The following is a 19,800-nucleotide window of genomic DNA, read 5'->3' on the forward strand; positions in this document are numbered from 1 at the left end:
GTAATCCCAGCACTTTGAGAGGCTGAGGTGGGCGGATGATCTGAGGTCAGGAGTTCAAGACCAGCCTGGCCAACATGGAGAAGCCCTGTCTCTCCTAAAAAATACAAAAATTCACTGGGCGTTGTGGTGGACACCTGTAATCCCAGCTACTTGGGAGGCTGAGGCAGGGAGAATTGTTTGAACCCAGGAAGAGGAGGTCGCAGTGAGCTGAGATCGTGCCACTGCACTCCAGCCTGGGTGACAGAGCGAGACTCTGTCTCAAAAAGAAAAGAAAACCAAAAAAAGTGCTGGTTTGGTTTCACTGACTCCCTTTCATTTGTTCACAAACATTTACTCAGCAAATCTTGTTGGGCCCGTCAGGCCCTCGGGTTACCAGACAAAGTCTGTTTCCTCCTGGAGTGTGCATTTATTAAATGCCTATTGTATGCCGAGCCCCAGGCTGGTTTAGACGTGGGGGCACAGCAGTGAGCAAGGCAGACATGACTCCTGCCTGCCTTTGTCGGCCCCGGCTCTCATAACAAAACCTGGACACTGGGGTCTGGATAGCAGCATGCATTGTCTCCCTGCCCCCAAGACTGAAAGTCTGGGATCGGGTGCCAGTGGGGTTGGTTCTAGGGGGGCCAGTGTCCTGGTTTGCAGATGGCCACCTTCTCACCGTGTCCTCCCAAGGCAGAGAGAGAGAAAGAGGAGGAGAGAGGGAGAGAGAGAGACAGAGGGAGAGAGAGGAGAGAGAAAGAGAGGGAGGGGAAGAGAGACAGAGAGAGAGAGAGAGGGAAAGAGAGATAGAGGGAGAGAGAGAGCACGCAAATGCCCTGGTGTCTTTCTTCTTTCTTTCTTTCTTTTTTTTTTCCTCGGAGATGGTCTCCCTCTGTCACCCAGGCTGGAGTACAGTGACCCCATCACAGCACACTGCAGCCTCCACCTCCTGGGCACAAGCCATCCTCCCACCTCAGGTTCCAGAGTAGCTGGGACCACAGGTGCGTGCCACCACACCCACACGCTAATTATTGTTTCAAACTTTTTTTCTGTGGAGATGGAGTCTCGCTATGTTGTCCAGGCTGGTCTTGAACTCCTGGCTCAATCAGTCCTCCTGCCTCAGCGTCCCAAAGTGTTGAGATTACAGGTGTGAGCCATGGCACCCAGCCTGGCATCCTTCCTTGTAAAGGCTCTAATCCTATCCCAGGCCCCATCCTCATGACCTCAGCTAACCCCAATCACCTCCCAGAGACCCTGCCACCTCCTCTCGTCAGCCTGGGGTCAGAGCTTCATCCCAGGGATGTTGGGCACACTTCAGCCCACAGCACTGCCCGTAAGGAGCGGAGGGTCTGATGGGGTGACTCAAGTGAAGGAAGGCATTAGGAAAACAACAGGGGCCACAGGAGATGACCGTGAGCAGTGCATTAGCAGGGACTGATCAGCCCCTTTTGGTGGGGCAGGCTGGGAGGCTTCTCGGGGGAGGTGACTCACCCAGGCTGGGGTCCAAGGCCCAACGCCCCTCACTGGCTTTGAGACCTTGGAGAAGCCGCTGCCCTATTTGACAGCCTAGAGGCAGTGCTGGAGATGAGGATGGCAAGTTGCCCCTCCCCAGGCAGGGCAGAGAGGAGCCCCCACCCTTCCAGGCAGGAGAGAGGCCAGGTCTAGAGGGGAAGGGGGAGGGTCTCATGCCTGCATTTCCAGCCATGGACATGCAGAGGGCCTGAGCCCCCTGCTCGGCTGCCACAGAGCGTGGGACTGAGAGAGGAACAGTCGTGACCCTGCCCCCTCCTCCTCCATGGGGGTATCTGGACTGCTGGAGGAGCCGGTGCTGGGAGGAGCTGGTTCTGGGAGCACCCTGGGGCCTGCACTCCCCACTCCATGGGGTGGGACTGACCGCTGGGGTTGACCCTGCCTGCCAGGTCCCTGCACAGCTGAGGCCAGCCTGCTGTATGGCACATGTTTAGGGTCTGTGTTCCCAGCTTCCCGCTGGCCTTGGGACCTCTGAGCCTATCATCTCATCCACGCACCCACGGGTACAATTGGAAAAATTGGTATTTGCCAAATTTGCAACAACTCCTGTGTGATCTCAGGCCCCTCTCTAGGGCGGTCTCCACCTCCTGCCCCCACCCTTCTTCCTTCCGAGATTTTGTCTCTGTTTTTCACCAGGATCACATCAAGGCATGTGTCACCTGAGCAGATTTAAAAAAATTATTTAATTGAAATTTATTTGAGGGACAGGGTCTCTCTCTGTCACCCAGGCTGGAGTGCGGTGGTACAATCATGGCTCACTGCAGCCTTGAACTCCTGACTTCAAGTGATCCTCCCACCTCAGCCTCCAGGTATGGGAAGAAAGGAGAGACAGAGAGGGCAGTGGGGCTGGGGCCAGGCCTGGGCTTCCCACAGAGACGGCCGGCTGAGGGGCGGGTGCTGACTAAGGCAGCGGGCTTGGAGAAGACGTCCGACTTTCTTTCCTGTTTCTAATAAATATTTCCAAATGTGCCTGACACAACAGTTACCATCTCTCCTGGCCTTCTGCATCTCTCTAGGTGCCTTTTTTTTCATACGATGCCTACATTTGAACATCTCGCCAAATTTTTAGCCAATTAGATTCCAAGGGAACCTCAGCCTTCGTGTCAGGCAAACAAGCAGATTTCAAGCCTCATTTTCTACTTCTAATAAGCACTTATCAAATTTACGGCTCTTACCTACAATCCATCAGGTTAATGCCTTCAGAATATTCCTGCCTCCCTTTTGTGGCAATTTTCTTTTCCTGCGTTGCACCCTCAGCGCTCGCTCTGACTTTGCTAAGCAAATTAGCACGTCAGCTTCCTGTCGGGTGAGGAATGGTTGGGCCACAGCAGTGAGAAGATGGGGCGAGGGGGCTCGGCCATCGTTAGCAGCCACAGTGAGTTTTTTTTTTACAACATATAAAACATTGTGCCATCCTGAATCACAAAGTTCTAATTAAATATGAATCCTTTTCTGGGGGCCTGGCATTTAAATACATGTAATAGCATATTATTTCTCTCTTTAATTTCAAAAGCAATATGCATGTGTATACACTAAAGAAAACTAGGAAAATGCTGAAAACAGAAGATGTAAGCTCTGGTTCCACCAGGCAAGAGAAGCTTGTCCGCATTTTAGAGTTTCTCCTTCTGGTCTTTTTTCTTCTTTTGAGGATTGGTGTTTGTTTCAGGGTTGATATCACTCTTAAAGAAACTTGAAAATTTGAGATGTAAGTTACATACAGAAAAGTTCACAAATTCTCACTGTGCACAACTTAATGAATTTTCACAAGCACCGCAGTCAAGAAACAGAACGAAACCAGCCCCCGCAGCCCCAGAAGTCTCCTGATGTTCTCTCCAGGTCACCTCAGGGTAAACACTACCTAGTTCCTTCTAGCACAGCTGAATTTTGCCTATGTTTGCATGTTGTATAAATGAACCATCCTGTATATACACATTGTGTCTGGGCACTTCTGTATATGGCACCTGTGAAATTCATTCATCCTTGTTAGATGTAATGGCAGTTCCTTCCTTTTCACTGCTGTATAGTATTCCCACGTAAGGCCATACCTCAGTTGATGTATCTCTTCTCTGCTGATGGCCTTTCAGGTTATTTCTAGTTTGGGCTGTCGTGGGTACTGTGAGCAGTGATGCACTTTCCAGCACATGTGTTTTGTAGAGACATGCTGGTATCTCTGTCCATCTTGAGAATGGACTTGAGTCTGATCGTTCACTGATCTCCAGCAGTTTCCAAGTTGCAGCCAGGTGCAGTGGCTCACACCTGTAATCCCAGCACTTTGGGAGGCCAAGGTGGGCAGATCACTTGAGCCCAGGAGTTTTAAACAAGCCTGGGCAACATAGTGAGACCCTGTCTCTAAAAATTATGTTTTTTAATTAGCTGGGTATAGTGACACATACCTGTGGGCCCAGCTACTCAGGAGGCTGAGGTGGTAGGAGGATCACCTGAGCGCTAGGAGGTCCAGGTTGCAGTGAGCCGTGATTGCGCCACTGCAGTCCAGCCTGGGCAACAGAGCAACACTCCATTTCAAAAAAATAAAACAACAAAACCCCCAAATTTCCGAGTTGCAAAATATTCATTAACGTTATTAAAATGACGATGCCGGCCGGGTGCGGTGGCTCATGCCTATAATCCCAGCACTTTGGGAGGCTGAGTCGGGCAGTTCACCTGAGGTTAGGAGTTCGAGACCAGCCTGGCCAATGTGGTGAAACCCCGTCTCTACTAAAAATACAAAAATTAGCTGGGTGTGGTGGTGTGTGTCTGTCATCCCAGCTACTCAGGGGCTGAGGGCGGAGCATTGCTTGAACCCAGGAGACGGAGGCTGCAGTGAACCAATATCACGCCACTGCACTCCAGCCTGGTTCACAGAGCGAGACTCCATCATAAATAAATAAATAACCACAGTCAATAAGAAGGGTGTGCTTTAATTGATTTAGTCATTCTCCTTTTTTTTTTTTTTTTGAGATGGAGTCTCACTCTGTGGACCAGGCTGGAGTGCTGTGGCACCATCTCGGTTCACTGCAACCTCTGCCTCCCGAGTTCAAGTGATTCTCCTGCCTCAGCCTCCCAAGTAGCTGGGATTACAGGTGCCCACGACCACGCCCAGCTGGTTTTTGTATTTTTAATAGAGACGGGGTTTCACCATGTTGGGCAGGCTGGTCTCAAACTCCTGTCCTCAGGTGATCCTCCCGCCTCGGCCTCCCAAAGTGCTGGGATTACAGGCGTGAGCCACTGTGCCCGGCCTCATCATTGTTCTCTTATTGAAAACTTTGGTGGTTTCCATTTTCCATTTTTTTTTCCTTCTCTATCAAGCAGCAATGGAAATCTTTCCCTGCGCCTGGTTTTCTCTCTGGGATTCTCTCCTTATGGTAGGTTCTCAGGAGTGGGGCTGCTGGGTGAAAGGCACGCCATCCCCTCACAGCCCTGTGGTGGTGTAGACTGTGAGTTGGAACAAACCGTCTATACAGCAGGGTGCGAAAGTCCTGTCTGAGCCAGGGAAAGAATAACCGCCGTGTGAACCTTGTGTGAATGCATCTGTGTCACCACAGACGGGGTGAAGACCTAGAACGCTGGCGGCCCTCAGAGGCTTCTGGCACGTTCTGTCCCGATCCCGGCGCTCTGTCATTCCTGATCGTAGCAGCCAGCATTCCTGGACAATTGATTCTGGGTTTGCCCGTTTCTGAACTTCCGTAAATGAAATCTTTGAATACTTCTTCCCTTCTGACCTCGTTCTTCTGGTCAGCACTCTCGGGGGAGACATACCCGTTCGTTGTGCTTGGTGCTGGTTCGTTCTCATCACTGAAGAGTATTCTGTCCTAAGAGGAGATCGGGGATCCGTTCCAGTTTGGGGCTGTGGTCAGCTCCCTTGCATATCTCTTGCTTCACACGTGCGGGGCCCTCCCCGAGGTTTATACCCCAGAGAACAGTCGCCGGTCTCAGGTATATGCACAGCTTCACGCCAGCTCTTTCCCAGAGCGGTGGTGAGGCTTTGCACCCTCAGGACAGTGGGCGAGAGTTCCTGTTGCTCCACATCCTCCTGTCCTGGAGCCAGATCTGATGAGATGCTTGAAGCCTCCCCATCTTGAGTGTGTCCCGGTATCTTACCAAGCTTTCATTTGAATTTCCCTGATGAGTAATGAAGTTGAGCACGGGGTTTTTGGCCGTGTGGATGTCCTCATTTGTGAAATGCCTTTTCAAGAGCTCTGCTCATTTTATGACTGAGGTGTTGGTTTTCCTTATTAATTCGTAAGAAGTGTTTATAGATTCTGAATGAGATCACAGTCTCTCAGAAGATAGCTATTGTGTAGCTTGTGTTTTAATATTTTGTATGATGTATGTGTGTGTGCGTGTGTTTGTGTGTATGCATGTGTATGTGTGTGCATGTATGTGTATGCTGTGTGCGTATGTGCACGTGTGTGTGCATGTGTATGTGTGCGTGCATGTGTGTGTGGGTGTGTGCGTGTGTGTATGTGTGTGTGCGCGTGTATGGTGTGTGTATGATTGTGTGTGCATGTGCACAAGTGTGTGTGTATATGTGTGTGTATAGTGTGTGTGCACGTGTGTGTATGATCGTGCATGTGTGTGTGCGTGCGTATGTGTGCATGTGTGTGCATATTTTAGAGACAGAGTGTTGACCTGTTGCCTAGGCTGGAGTGCAGTGGTGGGATCATGGCTCACTGCACCCTTGACCTCCAAGGCTCAAGTGATCGTCCCACCTCAGTCTCCAGAGTAGCTGGGACTACAGGCACACTCCATCATGCCTGGCTAATTTTTTAAACAAATTTTGTAGACACAGTGTCTTATTATGTTGTCCAGGCTAGATTTTCATAGTATATTTTTACGAGCAGAAATTCTTTATTTTTATGTAGTAATATTTGTCAATATATTCTTGCATGAGTGGGAAGAAATTCTTCCCTGTCTCTTGATCATCAATATATTTTTCTGGCTGGGTGTAGTGGCTCATGCTTGTAATCCCAGCACTTTGGGAGGCCGAGGTGGGAGGACTGCTTGAGCCCAGGAGTTCAAGACCAGCCTGAGCAACATAACAAGACCCCTTCTCTAAAAAAAAAATTAGTGGGGCACGAATGTACATGCCTGTAGTCCTAGCTACTTGGGAGGCTGGGGTGGGAGGATCACCTGAGGCTGAGAAGCTCGAGGCTGCGGTGAGCTGTGATTATGTCACTGCATTCCAGCCTGTGAAACAGAGTGAGACCCTATCTCAATCCACAACTATATATTTGTATTATATATACATATTTTATCTTTTTTCTACTTTATCTTTCAAAATGTATAGTTCTTCTTTTCCCGTTTAGGTCTGTAATCAGCCTGGAGTTGACTTTATTTGTGATGTAAAGCAGGTATTCAGTTTCACTTTTTCCCATATATATTCCATTTATTAAAAAGTTATGCCTCCCCTATTAAGGGCTGTCTCATGGGTCACTTTCTGGATTTTCTGTTTGTTCCATGGGCTTATGTGTCTAATCTTATAACAATATCTCAATCACCATAGCTTTATAATCAACTATCATTATCTGATAGAAGAAGACCCTCCCTCAGCCGGGCGCGGTGGCTCACGCCTGTAATCCCAGCACTTTGGGAGGCCAAGGCGGGCGGATCACGAGGTCAGGAGATCGAGACCATCCTGGCTAACACAGTGAAACCCCGTCTCTACTAAAAATACAAAAAAATAGCCTGGCATGGTGGTGGGCGCCTGTAGTCCCAGCTACTCGGGAGGCTGAGGCAGGAGAATGGCTTGACGCCAGGACACGGAGCTTGCAGTGAGCTGAGATCACGCCACTGCACTCCAATCTGGGCAACAGAACGAGACTCCATCTCAAAAAAAAGAAGACCCTCCCTCCCTCTACCTTGTTCTTTTTATTTGGCGACGTTCTTGGCCTTTTTTTCTTCCATATACATTTTAGAGTTGGCTTGTCAAGTTCCACACACAAAAAAAATGGACTGTGATTTTTGATTGAGATTGCCTTCAATGTATAAATTAATTTGAAGAGTGTTGACGTTTCATAAATGTTCATTTTCTCTTCATTATAGATGTATAGAAATTCAATATATGTTTGTATATGAATTTTACGCTAATGTATTAATTTTGGTAACATATACATTCTTTTGGACTTTTTATGTACATAATCACATTGTCTGTGGATAGCTAGAGCTTCGTTTCTTTCTTTCCGAATCTTATAATTTTTGTTTCTTTTTCTTGCCTTATTGCAATGGCTGCAACTACTAGCACCGTGCTGAATTGAAGTGGTGGCAGCAAGCGTCCTTGTGTTGCTCTTGATTGCAAAATGTTACAACTGCACCATGGTGTGTTGTGCTGTAAGTTACGCACATGTTAAGAGTGTTTGATCTGTATTGCCAAATGACTTTCCAAAAGAATTGTGCCAATTTCACCATAACCATGCCAGCAATGCAATGCACTGGGATTTATTTTAGTTCAGTGTTTTTGTTTTTTTAGATCACGTCTCCTTTGATGGGTCCATGGTGTCTCATTGCATTTTCTAAAAGTTTGCATTTCCCTGATTATACGGGAGGTTGGGCATTGGGCCATATGTTTTGTAACCACCTGAATTTTCTGTTTTGTGTTTGTTCCTTTACCCATTTGTTTATATGTTGTTGATGTTTCCCTAATCAATTCGAATGAGTTCTTTACATAATGAAGATAGTTATCATTTATCTGTCACATTCGCCACAAATATCTTTCCCTCTCTGCCATATAGCTTTTAATTTGGGTTACTTTTTATGTTCCTTTTTCTTATTTTTATTTGGTCACATCTGCCTCCTTTTTCTTTTAAAATTTATTCTCTTCCTTCTGAGCTTGGAAAGCCTCTCTCTCTCCTGAGAACTGATAAGTATTGAATTCTGTTTTCTTCCAGCATTTTTATGGCTTAATATTTCATATTTAACTGTTTACCCCGTCTGGAATTTGTGGGGCTGTGGGGTGTGAAGTGAGGAGTTAATTGCTGCTTGCAGTTTACCAGGGGATGGAGCCTCATTTGCACTTCCAAGTCTCTGGGCTCGGCTTCCTCTGTCAGTGCTGAGCTGAGCAAGGGAGATTAAAGGAAGCAGGGAGGTGGCATCTTGCGCGCTGGGATTGATTGTGGAGCCCTAATTACCACAGGGACAGTCCTACTCGCAGCCTCTGCCTGAGTTTCAGTCCAAAGCGAAGAACTCTCGGCCGAGTTTAGCCACATCCAGTGTAACCCTGGGGAGGCCTCTGCATGTGTTTGAGACTTGGTTTCCTGGTCTGTGAAATGCGGGTACTGATGACACCTGTCCTGTAAGGGCCGTCACCGGGACTATGTTCGCCGGGGGGTTTGTCTTGGAAAAAGCAAGTGGCCGGGTGGGCTCAGTACAAATCCTAGCTCTTCTGTGTGACCTTGAGCAAGAGGTGTCACTGTGGTGTGCCTCAGTTTCCTCATCTGAAAACAGGGGTAATGAAGCTGAAGTTGCCACCTCCTCGTGGGGCTGGGGGATGATTCTGCAAGTCAGCCCATGGGAGGGCCTGGCATCTGTGACAGGTGCACAATCGCTGGTGTTCTTGTTACGGCTGCCACTCAGGAGAAGGTAGCCTGCAGCCAGGCATGGTGGTCTCTGGGTGGGGGACCCTGCCAGCTGTGAGTGGGCTGGTGGGTGGGACCACCTCCCTTTCCCAGCGCTGATGGAGGCCATACTATCCCCCTCATCACCCCAAACCTGGGCTGTGGGGAGTGGGCACCCAGAGACCCGGTCTGTTAGTCCTGACCCAGACAAAAAGACCAGCATTGCCTGGAGAACCTACAATACACACACACAAGCACACACATACTCACACACGCACACACAAGCACATATGCGTGCACACACGCACACATGCATGCATGCACACACTTGCACATACATGCACACACACGTATACACACGCACATGTGCACACTCGTGCATACGCTCACGCACACTCACACATGCATGTGCACACGTGCTCACACACAGCCAGACCCTCTGTAAACATATGGTGATACAGAGCAGCCATGTGGGTCACTGGGTCTCGGCTCCTCCCTACCCTAGGAGGCTCCACCCACAGCAGTACTAGGTGGGGGTCAGCTTGGGGTCCTGAGTGTGACCTGGGGTATGCAGTCAGATCACCCACTGCCCTTGCTTGTGAGTCCGTCTCCCTCACCCTGAGACCCCACATCACGTCACCCCTGCGAGGTCAGTGCCAGGCCTGGGCACTCCTCCCCAGCCAGGTGCCCGGTGCCCAGTGGGGGTCAGGGATTTGAGTGCGAACGTCCCCTGCCTGCTGAGGGCCTGCCATATGCTGGGGTGTGGACTGGGCAGGCCCCACACCAAGGGTCAGCCCTGTCCACCAGGGCTCAAGGTCAGCTTGGAGCCTCATGGAGCTCCCAGCTAGAGAAAGGGCAGCCGTGGGTGTCCCCATCAGAATGTGGAGGCGGGGACAGTGAGGATGGGCCCTGAACGGAGGAGCCAGCCTGGGTGGGTCTGCAAGAGGCTCCCAGGCAGGGGGCACAGCAAGTGCAGAGGGCAGAGGTGGGGACCTGCTGCTGGGGGAGGGCGTATGAGAGGACAGAGGGACACCCAGTGGCCAGAGGGCAGAGTCCGCAGGAGGAAGCAGCCCGAGGGCTGCACGTCACATCCACAGGGCCCGGGGTGGGCAGCATGGAGGTGCGGGGCGGCAGGGACCCTGGGCGGGGCGGCACAGCTGTGCGGGAGGCTAGGCTGCTGGCATCAGCAGGCGCCCCTCCTCCCCACCTCGCTAAACAATCATGCACAAAATATGCAAATGGTATAATTACTGTTATTTGTTTTGCTGATATAAGTGTTTGAAATGCAAATGTCAAGTTTGGGCGCCTTCATTTTTCCAACCCTCTCACCCGGACATTTGCAAGTTGATGAGTTGTTCCTCGTCCTGGAAGGAGGAGGAGGAGCTCCCCCCAGCCGCCAGGGTGCCAGGAGAGTGAGTCCAATTCGGCAGCCGCCCGAGGGCACCGCTGGGCCCCTCTTCCGACAGCACACAGTGGGCACCTCAGAAGGGAGGCCTCACAGCCTCACTGTGCACCTGGGTGATCGGCCCCTCGGAGCCTCAGTTTACCCTAGTCTCTGGGGGCTGCTGTCCCTCTGGGCTCCTGCCCTTTCTGGCCCTGCCCTTTCCAGCTCATGGCAATTCACTGGAGGTCTTTGGGCCTTGGTTTCCCGTCCACAACATCCTGCACAGATTCGTTGCCCCTCTGTAAAGTGGGGTCTCAGCATCCCGGGATGGTCCTCGGGGAGGTCTGATGAGCCCCCGAATATCACAGACAAAACTGCCTGTGTATTTTCCAGGATGGGTTCCTAGCTTTGACCCCTCCAGCTCAGTGGTCTCTGAGGCTCCCCAGCCTGCGGTTCCAGACAAGATTGAGCTGTGAGCCTGCACCCTGACGAAGGGATCGTGACCATCTGTCACGATCATCCTTGTTCTACAGTGAGGTAAAGTGAGGCACAGCATTTCAGGGGCTTGTCAAGGTCATGGCCGTGGTGGTGTCATTCAGCTGCCAGCCTAGCCTCCCTCTGGGTTCCTCCTCCGAGCCACCACGGACCACATACAAGGGCAGGAGCCACCACTTCTTCAAAACCCAGCAGCTGACCAGGTGCGGTGGCTCACGCCTGTAATCCCAGCACTTTGGGAGACCAAGGCGGATGGATCACAAGGTCAGGAGTTCAAGACCAGCCTGGCCAAGATGGTGAAACCCCGTCTCTACTAAAACTACAAAAATTAGCCGGGCGTGGTGGCAGGTGTCTGTGATCCTAGCTACTCGGGAGGCTGAGGCAGAGAATTGCTTGAACCCGGGAGGCAGAGGTTGCAGTGAGCTGAGATCGCACCATTGCACTCCAGTCTGGGCAACAGAGCAAGACTCCGTCTCAAAAAAAAACAACAAACAAACAAAAAACCCAGCAGCTCCACATCCTCCAAGTCCCACCTTGCACTGCTGCCACCCACACCACCCTGAATCTCCACAACATGCAAATCTGAGCATGCCCCCTGCCTTCCCAGTGCAGCCCCTGGGCTAGCAACTGCTGCGTGTCAGATCACCAGCAACCCCACGAATCCCTGATTGATACTGGCTATTCAGAAGCATGGATTTCTAGCAGCAACGCAAGGGCCACTGTGAAGTTGTCTGATCACCTTCACTCCTATAAAACGCACAGCCCCAGAGAGACCACCCTCCAGGCCTGGCTGGCTTCTACGGGGTGGATGAGTGGGCCCCTGCACCCCATCTTGTGTCCAGCCCCTCAGGTGCCATGTGTTGGCAGTTGCCAGGTTGGATGTTGGGTTAAAGCTCAGGCCGTGCCCGAGGGGGAGCGTTGGATGCCTGGGCCTGGATGTGTCTGAGCGAGCCTTTGTGGAGAGCAATGGGTGTGCCTGTGCACGTGAGTGTGCATGCCTCTGCGTGCATGCATGTGTGAGTGCATGTGTATGTGCACACGTGCAACACGTGTACATATGTGTGCACGTGCATACGTGTGTGTGTGTACACTCCGTCTGCTTGTGACGCTAATGGAGAGTGAAATGCTCCAGGGCAGGTGCCCTGATGTGCACACCGTGCCCAGCACACGTGTATGAGAACACACAGAGCCCACTCCCAAGGAGTCTGGGCCTCTGCTCACAGTGACACGGTGGTTCCGTGATGCCTGGGTGTTCCGCCTTCGGATGGCTTTGCTGGAAAGTCTAAGAGCAGCTGGAAATCCGTGTCCTGGCCGGACCCCTCCACGTGACTATGGCCTGGCCGCACACGTCTGTCTCCTAGTCTGTAATATGGAGTGCTTTGCAGAGCTGGGCTGGGTATGCAGTAGGCACTCCGCAAGCATGCATTCCTGCCTCTCCCCTGGGGCGTTGTGGGAGGCTGGTGGACAAACGCCCTGCGTCGCAGCATCTGCCCTCCCAGCGTGGGAAGCAGGGGCAACCCTGGGGCTGATGGGTGCCCTGGGAGGGGCCTTGGGCAGGACCAAGCAAAGAAAGTGGGCATGGGCTGGGTAGACGGCAGGGGGGTTCACAGGGCAAAGGCCTGGGGCAGAGCAGGTGTGGGCCTGGAAGCCTCCCCCTATGTTATTTCAGTCACCTTTTCCCACACAGGTTCAGTCTCATTAGCATATTCAAATACACACCATTATTATTTCAATTAGTGGTTAAGTAATTATCTCTAACTGATGAGCATCCCCCCACTTCCCCACGTATTTTTTGGTTATTTACATCCGCTTCTAACCCACAATTTTAGGTAATTACATGCCACTCACTCATCTATTTGCACACACACACTTCCGCCAGCGACAGGTTCCTGCTCGCCTCCTAGCACTCGCTCCAGCTCTGGAGCTGTGGGAGCGGGGCACAGGCAGACAGACCAGGGGGCCCCTCCTGACCCCTGCCAGGGCCTCCTGAGGTTCCCTCAGCCTCCAGGGGCACAGGTGCAGCAGAGCCCAGCGCCAGCCCCCTGCCTCCACACCAACCGTGCCAAGCCCTTTGCACCCAGAACCACTCTTTGTCCTGTGGACACCACCTCCTCTGATCCCTGCACCCCACCAGTACCCCACAGTGCTTCCCCTTCTGCCCTCCAGGCGCAAAGGCGTCATTCATGGGGCTGGGCTCTGCACCACACCCCAGCTGTGCGTCCCTGGCAGGATGACTTCCCTTCTCAGCCTCAGTTTCCCTATCTGCAGAATGGGAATCAGGTACCTCCTCATGGTGAAGGAAGCAAGTTGCTGGTGAAATGAGATGAGGCCTGGAGAATCCTCAGCACCAGGGCTGGGCGTGCAGAGCTTCCTGGGATTGATCCAGTGGGTGGATGAATGACCTGACCTGTGGGTAGCATAGTTCACTGACCAGCCCAAGGTCTCTCGCTCAGCAGACCAGCACAGAGCTGGGCTTGGGCCTGAGGCTTCTGCCTCCTGACTTAGTTTCGTTCTCGGTCATTGGCCTGGCCTGGCACTTGGCATCCTCTACTCCCAGGCAGCTGGGGTGGGAGGTGCCAGGGAGAGGGCCCTGCCAGGGATGGAGCAATTCTGGTGAGCCCACCCAGGGCCTCTACCTAATCAGTCCAGCCTGTTGTTTCATCTGCCTTCACCTCATGGAGGGATGTTGGATGCAGTGTGCCTGGAAGGTTCCCATGGACCCAATGGCCCCAGAGCCTCCGGGGCTGCAGCCCCAGAGGTGGGCCCCACCTTTGCCCCAAACACCTGGGCCACCGCCAAGTGACTAGAGCTGGAATTGGTTGCAGTGACCCCAGGTCTGGCAACTCCCTCGCTCTGCAGTTCAGCTCACATCTTGCATCTGCTGTTGGCTCCTCTCCCCTCTGTCCTGGCTGGCACGTGGCTCCATGTGTCAGCCTGCTTTGTGTGTCAGGAAGTCCCCGGCCTCTACGATTTGTTCTTGAGTTGTGACGTACCTGCAGTCCGACACATGTGTGACCAACAGCTGGTGGTTCTGGCAGATGGGGTCTTCCAGCAGCTGAGATGGCTGCAGGAGGCTGTGCTCCATCCCTCCTCACCCTCCTCCCCTCTATCTCTGTGCAGGTGCAGCTGCCTTGGCGACCATTTGTCCTACAGTTTGTCTGAACCCAGGCTGTCCTGTGTGCTGGAATGAGGCGAACATGTCTATGAGCCTGGCAGGGAGGAATCCTCCAGCCTATTCCTCGCTGGTACACCAGGTTATTGGCAGGCCCTGACACGCAAGTAAGGTATGCTCTTGTTCCTCATGCTCTCCGCAGGGGGTTGCAGGGAAGGGGGACAGGAACAATTCCTAATGACCTGTGAGCAGGTATGCCTGGAAGGAGATGGAGACAGAGCCAGGTGTCCTGCTGAAATAAGCGTTTCTTAGGGATTGACCCTGGTTCAGTGGTGCCACCCTCAGATGGAGAGAGTGGACAGAGGCCACAGGGGTGGCCTCAGAATTGGACAAGAGGAGCCTGGGGCTGATGGGGGACCCGGAAATGGGCTAAGTAGGTGGTGTCCATACTCGGAGTATGCCCATTATCCTTCCCTGACAAGCCAGGATCAACCATGAGGATTAGAGGAGACTTTATCTTCTACCACTTCTGTGAACAGATATGGTCCAGTGTTGGAGCATAAAACCACTATGTGAATAACATGGCGTAGGTCACATAGGTTAGTATTGACTTGCAGTATATATTTGAAACAGGTTCTTGTCTGGAACAATATATACAAATTGTTGAATTGAATGCCTAGGTGAATAGGGGGGGTGGAGGTCTCCATCCCAATGGCTTGCCAGATCTTTTGGTGACCCAGTTATGCAGTGTCTTTTCTGAGTTTCATCCTGCAGTGGGAAGGTAGCTGGACAAGTTTTTTTTCTGCAGCATTTTTCAGAAATAGCAGATATGTCCTCTCTGGGCAACTGTACTTTGGATTTGGGCAACTGTACTTCATCCAGTTCTGGGACTCCAACTCAGCAGCTTTCAAATTTAGCAGGTCCTGTTACGTAGTTTGTCTAATAGAGCTTGGTTGTAATATCTGACTTGACCAGAAGGAGGCGCTATTAAGCGACTTAGTACACTGAAAAGTCTGGATTTTAGACTGTGGGTTTCCTCAATAAATAGCTCATCTTCCATATTAAAGAGTTCTATATATTGAATTTATTTAAAGTGGTTGTGCTGCTTATGTTCTGCCAATTCCAATGGAGTACAAGAGGAAGGCATCTGGGAATTTTCGGGTTCTCTCCTTCATTACATGGGGGACAGACAATCCATCTAGAACCTCCCAAGTCTTGCCTTTTTCTGCTGATGATCAGATGATTCCCCAGACCCCTCCTCAGCTTTTAGAGGGAGGCTTCTCAGGAAGACAATTTGAACTGGGCTCTGGGGAGGGATCCCAGAGGACCTCATTTCCTGGGCTCTGTCCTGCCCCCTCACCCCTGCCACTATGGCATTATTTGAAAGCCTCACCAGGACTTGGTAGGGAGGAGTTCCACGCACAGCATTGGCCCTGCCAACAGCTTGTAGCATCTCCAATTTGGGAGGCCCTCAAGTCTCATCTGTTGCAGCTGTCTCATGTTACAGGTGGGGAAACTGAGGCCCGGGGGGCCACATAGTGATGCAGAGTCAGATCGGGGCAATAAGTCTCCTCTAACTCACAGGCCAATGCTCGTTTCTCCACGTCTTTCTCCTTCCTTCCCACAAAGGCTGGCAGGCAATGGGGTCCCCAGGACAGGCTGCTCCCTGCCCAGGCCCCAGCCCCTGGTCCGCTGCGCTGTTAGCTCTGTCCTGCTCTGCTGCCTTGAATACTGCCTAGAACGTTAGTCCTGGAAGACACCTTCGGGATCATGAACCTATCTTTCTCCTTGTATAGATGAGGAACTTGACGCCCAGAGAAGGGAAGGGACTCGTTCCTGAGACCACCCAGCAAAATCTTCACAAAGTGGGAGTGAGGCCCCAGATGTTCCATGCCCCTAGCCTGGAGTTCCCTGAGGCACAATGGGCTGCCCTGCCCGAGCCAGGATCAGCAGGGACTCAGACGCCAGCCCTACCTGGCCCCATCTGTGGTCTTCCTCCTCCCCAGTGGGATAGTCCCTCCTTCCCATCTGGGATCCCTCCAAGCCCTGTTGACCTTGATACCACCTTTGTATTTCAGGGAAGGTCCCCCTCCTCCTGGGAATATATGGACCAGGCTCCTGGGGGGTTCACGGTGAGAGCCCCGGGTCCGGGCTGCGTCTTCAGAGTGGAGACAGAGTGTCCTCCCTGTGTGCAGACTCTGTGTTCCATGTGGGTCTGTCAGTTGGCCTAGAAAGTGGAAATGAGGGTGGGTCCGCTGCACAGGGGTGGGTGGTGGCAGCTGCCACTGAGACCAGCCTGTGGGACCCCTACTCAACCTGTGCCCCAAACACCCAGAGGCCAGAGGAGGGGAGGGCAGGGAAGGGCAGGGAGTGTGGGAAGAGGAGGAGATGAGAGAGGAGCAGAGAGATCCAGAAAATATAGAGACTTCCAGAAAGAGGAGGAGACAGCCAGAGGCTCAGAGAGACATGGGAAGGAAAAACCTTGAAGAGAGAGAGCGAGAGAGTGAGAGAGAGCGAGTGAGAGAGAATGAGAGCGAAAAAGAGCGAAAGAGAGCGAGAGAGAGAAAGCATGCTCAGAAACAGAAATCCCAGTTTTCAGTTCTTCACGTATTCGTCCAATCTGTGCTGATCACCTACCGAAGCAAAGCCCTGTGACAGTGATCTGCACCTGCCACTCTGTGGGCGACAGTGTCCCCACCTGAAATGTGAGGATGTCCCCACAGACCCTCTCTCGATGGGGCTTCCCTGGGCTGGGAGCTCTTGGGAAGACAGGGCAGTCTGGGGGAGGGGGCGGCAGCTCGGACCATGCCAGGAGCCCAGGAACCCCCGGCCTCCAGACTGAGACCCACGTTGCAGCAGACAGAACACAGAGGCCCACAGGGCTGCGGAAGAGCGCGGACAGTTAGGGTGAGGCCAGCGGACTGGGCTGTGTGGACCCCAGGCCATTGCACAGCCATTGGGGATGGGACAGTGGTTGGGAGGCCTGAGCTGAGCTTTGCTTGAGATGGCCAGTGGCAGCCACGGGCCTTCCCTCTCTGTGTCTTTGCATATGGGGGTCCTTTTGCCTGGAACACCCTGTCCCCCAAGTTTGTATGATTCTTTTTTTTTTTTCCTTTTTTTTTTGTAATCTTGCCCTGTCGCCTAGGCTGGAGTGCAGTGGTGCAATCTCGGCTCACTGCAAGCTCTGCCTCCAATTTTCAAGTGATTCTCCTGCCTCAGCCTCCCAAGTAGCTGGGATTACAGGCACCTGCTGCCATGGCCGGCTAATTTTTGTGTTTTCAGTAGAGATGGGGCTTTACCATGTTGGCCAGGCTGGTCTCAAACTTCTGACCTCAAGTGATCAGCCTGCCTCAGCCTCCCAAAGTGCTGGAATTACAGGCGTGAGCCACCACACCTAGGCTTTCTTTCCTTTTTAAAGGTCAGACCACCTCTGCCCTGCTGGGTTTTGGATGTGAAATGCTGGGCAAGTCATTTTCTACCTCTGACCTCCCTCTTTTATCTCTTATCTTTTATCAGGACAACTTCAAGTCCCTGCCCACATTTTATCTATAAAATAGGGAAAATTAGGCCCCTCCTGGGAGTGAAGCCTTCAGTGGGATGTGTAGACTGCCTGGCATCAAGCAGGTGCTCATTCAACCACAGTGGGCATTGCCCTGAGCATGGAATGGGAACTCAGCAGTCTCCAGAACACCGACGCTCCCTATCCATGTTAGTTCCTTCCTCCCAGAGACACCTGTCCTTCCATCCCAGCCCCAGTTCAGGCTCCTTCAGGCTCACCGCAGCCTGGTGGGATCACCCCAGCCCCGTAGCCTCCAGAGTCCTCTCCAGGCATGAAGTCTCTGTCTTCTCTCTTGCATCAGCCCCACGCTGCTGATTCTGTGCTGTGAGCCTCAGAGCCCAGCAGGTGGGAGACGGTGCATAAACGTTTGTTGAATAAGTAGATGGGACGCTTCCCAGCCCGGCCCACCTCAGAAGGCAGGTGGTAAGACAGATGGGCCCTGGCTCCTGTGCGGTCTGACGTTGGAGGCAGCTGCTCTGCTGGTCTTCCTCGGGAACTTGGGGATGGGACGCATTGTTTCCGAGATCCCTTCTAGGGACATCCTTTTGTCATTCAGTGAGTTGAAGTTTCCCAGCTTCTAACACCTCTGCCCCTCTCCTCCATTCCTGCATTCAAGGCCTGGTCCCTAGAAGTTGCTTTTATCCAGGCAGTGACTGAGAGCTTAGAAGGGGCTCTCTGGTATCCTGTGACCCTGGGTGACCTTGGCTGGACTCGTTCAGCACCAGGGAGAGAGGCCGGGGGTGGGCTGGAGGCTGTGATAGGAGGCAGAGGCCTGTTGAAGACAGCAGGGCCTGGGAGCCCAGAGAGGTGAGCCCAGACCCTGTCTGCGAGCCCCTTCCCCTCCGTAGGTCTCAGTTTCCCTTTCTGGGGAGTGAGAACGATGCTCTTGCTGGCAGAGGTGCTGCTGAACTGCAGGGCTGACATCCCCGCAACTCGCCCAAGGCCACCTCACCAATCCCCGCATTCTGCGTGCAGCCGCTCCCCCAACACTGCCGCACGCCCGGCTCCCCTCCCCCACCTCTCCAGGAGCAGTTATTTATCTGCCAGAGGGTGACAGGCGGCTGTGGCTGGCATGTTGAGCCACCGTCCAGAGATCAGCTGGTGGCTGCCGAGCAAACAGCGCGAGCTAATCAGCAAAAGGTCACGCCGGCTCCCGGAGCCCCCGCGTTTGAAGTCTTGCCTCACACAGGCGGGCTGGAAGGAACCTGGGACGTTGAGTCGTGGCTCAGTGACCAGGACAGCTTCAAGTCACTGCCTACAGCTCATCGCCCACTTGACCAGCCTACGCCTCTGAGGCTGCATCTTCTAGAGATTCCCCAGCCCCAAGGGAAACCCATTGCCTGTCTCCAGGCTGAACAAACCCTCTCACGAGAGAGGCTCAGCCCCCAGCATACAGAGGGGCCAGGCTTAACCACCCCAGCCCTGCCTGCTCCCCCTGCCCGGGACAGACTGTCCCTCAAAGCAGCAGTGCAGGGCTGGGCAGCATCCCCACCAGACTCCATTCACCACTCCGCATACCACCTCCGACTTCAAGCCTACCGCCTTCCTCTAAATCCATTCACTTTTTAAAAACCTAAATACATTTATTTAAAAGGGAAGCTTTATAGCACTACTACAAATGGAAAACAAGCCTCTCTTGCCATAAATAGAATTCATAATCATAAAAATAAATTCAGTGGAAACAAAACAATGTTATTAAATTCTAGTTGGATGCTGTAGCCCCGGGGGAGGTTCGGAGCCCAAGGCCTGCTCTTGCTTTATTAAAAAGGGAGAGCAGTTAAGTGTGCAGAGGTGTTCAAGACTCACCAACCCTGATCTGAGACTTTCTTCTTGTTGTAATCAAGGGTATTAAAGTGAGAGTAACTTTCTCATAAAATGATTCAGTAGTAGTTTATGCTGTGTCAGCTAGGGACTGAATTTATCTGTGTAAGACAAACCTAAACACTGCATGGTTGAACCCCACATGGGGGTCATTTTTCTTATGCAAAGAGGGTGGCAGTGGAGCTGGTACGCAGCCTAAGGGGGTTGTCAGTGGCCCAGGGTCCTTGTAGCTTCCTGCTCTGCAGCTGTGGACATTTGTCTTCATGGCCTCAGGATGGCTGCCACACCTCCGGCCATTGTATCTGCATCTCAGGCAGGAAACCAGGAAGTGGGTAGAGGTGAAGAGGAAGGGAATACACCAGCTAAGTCTGTT

At 52.4% G+C, this 19,800-nt stretch overlaps 1 protein-coding gene across 1 annotated transcript in view; it reads left to right on the forward strand.

The window, feature by feature from the left end:
• The window catches only part of ELFN1 (extracellular leucine-rich repeat and fibronectin type III domain containing 1), a 60,389-nt gene that overhangs the window by 7,249 nt on the left and 33,340 nt on the right, over positions 1-19,800 (forward strand). Inside the window, exon 2 of the mRNA XM_011956956.1 lies at positions 14,056-14,214. The gene's annotated coding sequence lies outside the window, so the exon portion shown is untranslated. The remainder of the gene's footprint in view (positions 1-14,055; positions 14,215-19,800) is intronic.

Source organism: Colobus angolensis, unplaced genomic scaffold (assembly GCF_000951035.1).
Source record: "Colobus angolensis palliatus isolate OR3802 unplaced genomic scaffold, Cang.pa_1.0 Scaffold43, whole genome shotgun sequence".
NCBI classification, from domain to species: Eukaryota; Metazoa; Chordata; class Mammalia; order Primates; family Cercopithecidae; genus Colobus; species Colobus angolensis.